Raw genomic sequence first — 6,130 nt, 5'->3', positions numbered from 1 at the left:
TCCTGCTACACATGTAGGCAGACAAGAAGCATCACCTCTATCAGGCCAGACAGCCCTAGGTCATGGGTAGAGCAAATTCCCACTACACATGATCTATACAGGAACTCACCACTGCATGTGAAAACTTTCTTGAAGGTAAAAACTAGAATAAGAGCTATAAAGTGAGTTCAGCCATTAAGAGCACTTGCTGCTTTTCCAGAGGACCAGAGTTCTGTTCCCAGCACCCACATCAAATGACTTACAGTATTCTATAACTCCAGCTCCAGGTGATCTGATGACTCAGGCTTCAGAGGGCACTTTCACATAACTACAAGCAGAGATACATATCTACACATAATTAAAAGAAATAAAAATAAATCTTTAGAAATTTATTTTGGAATAGAAGTATTTTTTAAAGTGTTGAGTTCATTTTTGCTTTGTTTGGTTTAAGGAATTTGTTTATTTGTTTCTTTGTTTTTGTTTTTGTTTTTTCTGAGACAGGCTCACACTCTGTAGCCCAGTTTGGATTGACACTGACTTATGTAGTCAGGTTGGCCTCAATCTCACAGCACTCCTTCTGCCTCAGACTCTGGGTGCTGGGATTAACTACGAACCCCAAGATAAAAGCTGTTTTAAAATTTAAGTGTTCCTGTGGCTTTACTGTGAGGATGTGACAGATGTAGCTACTTCCTTCGCTGCAGGAAAGAATAGGGCGCTTTATTTCAATTTGGTGACTGTGTCACTAAGATTTTACTTCATTTACTCCATGCTTACTAAAGTTCTTTCACTTTCTCCTGTGCATGAGGCACAAGACCCATACTTCCATCTGACCAGTGGTTCTCAAACTTCCTGATGCTGTGACTTTTGTCCGCATGCTGTGGTGACCCCCAACCTTAAAATCATTTTCATTGCTACTTCATAACTGTAATTCTGCTAGTGTTATGAATTGTAATGTAAATATCTGATATGCAGTCCCCAAAGGGGTCATGACCCATGGGTTGAGAACCATTAGATTCTTTTCTTTTTTTTTTTTTTTTTTTGGTTTTTAGAGACAGGGTTTCTCTGTGTAGCTTTGTACCTTTCCTGGAACTCACTTGGTAGCCCAGGCTGGGAGAACCATTAGATTCTAACCCCATTCTTTACCTTCCTGTTTTTAAGTTTGATTATTTGATTTTCCTATAAGTAATAATATAAATGTGACAAAAGTATAATTTTTGTGGTCATCATCAAACAGAATTTCTAAAACTCAGGAGAAAAATGACAGTCTCTGGTGCACCAGCATCCTGCTCCCTGGGTTTTCCATCCTCCTTTCTGATGTCTGAGAATCTTTTATTATTATTATCTTCCTCCAGTCATTCTTTAAGGACAGGTCTGCTCACAGTAAGCTGTGGGTTTTCCTGCTGGAATTACTGTTGGCTTTCCTGGCTTTCCTATCTGCAGACTTTGCATCTCCAGATTCAGCCCACCACAGGCCAAAAAAATATCCAAAGCAATATCTTATCTGCACTAGACATATACAGATTTTTCTTGCCATTATCTCTTACTAAACAATGTATGTAACTCACACAGTATCTACATTGTACCATATATTAATCCACGGATAATTTAAAGCATGCATGAGGGTATGCATAGGTGGTATACAAACAGCATTCCATGTCCCCTCCATGATGGACCCATATCCCCTCTGACCCACAAACCAAAAGAAAGCCTTCCTCCTTTAAGTTGTTTCCCTGTGAGAAACTAAGACAAACTGTGAACACCTGAGGCTTTGGGGATGCAAGACATCCCGGAACCACTCCCATTCGGAGGCAACCAGGCTTTGTTTTCCTGTCACTCCTTACTACCCTGACATCTGTTCTGTTGCTATGTTAAAATGTCCTACAACAAACAGCTTAGGGAAGAAAGGATTGATTTGGTTTGTAATTCTAGGTTACACCCCCATCATTTCAGAGAGGTCAGGCAGAAGCTCAAACAGTTAGTAAAGCCCTTCCATTCAAGAGCAGAGAGAAACAAAAGTGTCCATGTTGTCTGCTTGCCCCTTTTGCTCAGTTAGCTTTCTTCACTCTTGCCCAGTCCAGGGCCTAGGGAATGGAGCCACCCACAGTGGGCTGTATCCTCCTCCATAATTAACGATCAAGGCAATTCATCACAGATGTGCCCACAGACGAGTCTGATCTAGGCAACTCCTCCATGGAGACACCTCCCTTGATTCTAGGTTGTGTCAAGTTGATATTTAAAGATTAACAGGCACATTGACGGACAGTTTCCCTGGAGGTAAACTGACAGGAGTAGGCAGCTCTTTTCTTTCAGCATTTGAAGCATGCTGTGCCTCTTCCATCATGGGTTCAGATGAATATCTGTTGTCCCAATTGTTTTTCCCTGTCTTCATCAGAGACTTTCCCTCTGTTTTTAGTTTTCAGTAGTTTAATTAGGTCTTTAAGTGAGTTTCATTGGGTTTATTTTGTTTAAGACTTTCCTCAGCTTCCTAAATATGTAGGTATGTGTTAAAATGTGTGGAGGGAAGTTTGGTGTGGTGGCATATACCTGCAATCCTAGCCGAAATAGAAAGGTCACAAATAAAGGTCCCTTGGCTGTATTGCCAGACTTGTGGGGGTCAGACGAAGTAGAACCTGGAGTTTATAGCTCAGTAAGTTGAGCGCTATCCAAGAACCACATAAACTCCACAATGGTGCAGGCCTGTGATCCCAGTACCAGGAGGCAGAGAGGCAAGAATATCAGTTCAAGGTCATTCTTATCTACACATAGAGTTCAAGGCCAGTCTGGGATACTTGAGATCCTGTCAGAACGAAGAAGGAAGGAAGGGAAGGAGCAAACAGGGGAAGGAAGGAAGGAGGGAGGGGAGAGGGAGGGATGAGAAAGGGAGAGAGAGAAAAAGGCAAAAGAAGGAAAATCAGCTTTTTCTTCTTTTTTGGGACTAGACATCTTTTGTGATTGTTCCTCAGGCCCCCAGGTTCTGTTGATTCACATCTCTGATTTTCTCCATGTTATCAGAATGAATGGATTCCACTGGGTTCTGCTGATTCACATCCCTGGTTTTCTCCATTTTATCAGAATGAATGGAATCTACTGGTACCTCTAACGATCTGATACTCTGAACTGCGTCCTCTGTCATCTATGCTGCTCAGCCTAATTAGCAAGTTTTTTTTTTCTGCAGTTTATCAGTATAAAATATAAAACTTCTATTTTGTTGCCAAGATTTGCAGCTCTTCATTTGCTTTAAAATGTATAATTGACAATGCAGGTGCTTTGTTTGTGACAACTAGTTAAAACTCTTTGATTTGGATGATGTGGGATAATTTCTACACCTGCTTGATTTCTGTGCTATTGTCAATTTATCTTTTTAAAAAAACCCACAACTCTTTAGGGCATTTTTAGATTTACATCAAAACTGAAAGATGCAAGAGTTTCCCACAAGCCCTTGATACTTCCCCTTTGGCCCCTCCACCAGAGTGATACATTTGTTACAACTGATAAACCTCCTTGACACATTGTCGTGGAAAATCTACATCCCTCACTTGGTGATGCACCTCCAGATGCAGGGGGACACATAACCACCACCATAATCTCACAGGGAACAGGTTCACTCCCCTAAAAACGCCTGTGCTCCTCTCATCCCTCACCTGCATCCCCAGAAGTGTAGGGTTTCTGATGTTTTGTTTTGTACTTAGAGTTCACCAATATTGTTTCTTTTTGTTTTTACTGTCTGCATGGTTTCACCTTCTTCAGAACCATTCAGAGTTGGGATGACAAACTCTCCAGGTTTCCAGACTCGGTTCCTTTACTCAGGATGATGTACATCAGTCTCTCATGTTTGCTGTTGTTTTGCATTTGTTTTTGTTCTTAGCACTGAATGATAAATTTTTCACTGTTTGGCTGAACCATGCTTTGTCTATCCCAGTGCTTCTCAGTCTATCCTAGCAGTTCTCAACTTGTGGGTCGTGACCCCTTTTGGGGCCAAGTGATCCTTTCACAGGAATCCCCTCAGACCATTGGAAAACACAGATATTTACATTATGACTCATAATAGTAGCAAAATTATAGTTATGAAGTAGCAATGAAAATAATTTTTATGGTGGGGGGCGGGTCACTACAACATTAGGAACTGTATTAAAGGGTCACAGCATTAGGAAGGTTTGATCTATCCATTCTCCTGAAGCAGGTGTTGTTGGCTCATTCTGGGTTTTAACAATTACAAGGAGAGATGCTATCAACACCCAGGCCAGTTTAATATGTGTATTCAAGTAAAAGGGAGAAATTAGCATCTGCTTGTCAATTGGAGGAAAGGATGTGTCGATGCAAGTTTTCAACTCCTTTGGGTAACTCATTCTCAGGCAAAGGTCCACTCAGGGGATCGGGCCTAAGGGGACCTGCCTTTAAAGAACGGGCAAAGGAAATCCCTTCAACAGAAGTAAAGTGGTAGAAATCATCTTGAAGGATCAGAAAGGAAGAACAAAAAGATGAGAAACTTGGGGAAAGACCACAGACTATCCTTTTCCTTCTGAGATTCGGACATCAGATTTGATGACAGCGACACGCGTGGAAGGCTTAAAGCAGTACAATGATGAAGCTGGGAAGGCAGAGAAGGCTAGGTGGAAGTGAGGTTTCCATGCCCACTTGATGAGGGCTGGCACCAGGTCTTCGGAAAAAAAGAGGCTTCCCAGAGCCAGCTTCCCCACACCCAGATGCTTGATTGTCTGCAGTGACTTGTTTTTGCTCTCATGGCTCTTTGGAGAAGCATCTGAGTGTTGACATCCTTTTCTCCAATTGTGACGAGCACATGCTAATTTCTCCCTTTTACTTGAATACATATATTAAACATGCTGGAGCTTCTCCAGTCAGAGTCAGATGGTGTAGTCAGTCCATCACGGAATGGAAGCCACTGTTGAAGTGTATTGTTGGATCTGATGGCAATGCATAATGGCGGGCAGGAAACACTTACAGCTCCGAGTTTCTTGCCAGGTGTGGTGGTTTGAATGGCCTCCATAGTCTCATATATTTGCATACTCAGTTCCCAGTTGGTGGACTGTTTAGGAAGGATCAGGAAATGTGGGTTTGTTGGAGAACGGATGTCTCTGGGGTAGGCTTTTCAAAAATCTCATGCCAAATGTAAGCTCTCAGCTACTGCTCCAGCTCCATGCCTGCCTGCCTGCCCAACTGATTCCACACTCCCTGCTATGATGATTGTGGACTAACCCTCAGAAACTATAAGCAAGCCCCCAATTAAATGTTTTATTCTCTAATGTGCCTTGGTCATGATGTCTCTACACGTCAGCAGAACAGCAACTAAGATACTAGGCTATCAGGGAGTTCTAGAAATAATTAAATTTGCTACAGTCTGCTGCCCTGCCTGCGGGAACGAAGAGAAGGAGGTTGGCAGCCTGCTAGTTCCTCAGACAAAAACCACAAGTTGATCTCTTTCTCTATGCCCTCCAAGGATGGCTGCCATGAATGATGTTCCTGCAGACTTGGATGCAAGTCTCTGGGGATGGTCTCAGGCTTGGAATTCACAGGTTTGGTCTCCCCAAGCATCACCAGCTCGTCTGTACAACAGTTAGCCCCTTCCAGACCATAATAACCACAGGCCCTGGGTGTGTGTATTTCACCAGGCAGGTAGAAGACAGAAGGTCCTTCGGGCTAATGCACTGCTCCTTGAGATGGTCTCCCTAAGCTTGCATAAATTTCAGATCTCCAAGGTAGAATCCCTTCTGTCTAAAATGCTTGATGATCTCTCCCACAAGCCCACTGAACCCCATGTGGCTTGGTAGCAATAAAGAAATACTCATTGCTGGCCATGGTCCCGAACAGCTACTTGAGTTTTAATCTGTTTGGCTTTTATGTGGCATTATTTGCCCAGTCTTTATACAGAGGCTTCTCAAATTGATTCTGCTGACATGTGAATTGAGATGGACAGCACAGGTAATAGCAGCCACCTCCTCGGTCACTCCCAATATCCCTCCTGATCCTGACAGATAAGAAACCTACTTTCACCTACCAGCAAGTCAGGCTATAGGCTGTTTTGTTTCCCAGGACTTAGCACAGTGCCTGGCACACAGTAGAGTGCTCAATAAATATTTGTTCAATGATGGAATTTTCTTGGGTAAGTCCTTGGGTGGGGAAAGAAAACATATAG

General features: G+C 42.7%; 1 pseudogene; it reads right to left on the bottom strand.

Moving 5' to 3' along the window:
* Positions 1-5,328: 5,328 nt before the first annotated feature.
* On the bottom strand, positions 5,329-5,793 carry LOC118584666 (annotated as a pseudogene).
* Between the last annotated feature and the right edge of the window lie 337 nt (positions 5,794-6,130).

This window comes from Onychomys torridus, chromosome 5, assembly GCF_903995425.1.
Source record: "Onychomys torridus chromosome 5, mOncTor1.1, whole genome shotgun sequence".
In the NCBI taxonomy this organism is placed as follows: Eukaryota; Metazoa; Chordata; class Mammalia; order Rodentia; family Cricetidae; genus Onychomys; species Onychomys torridus.
This window is presented reverse-complemented; position numbering and strand designations above follow the sequence as displayed.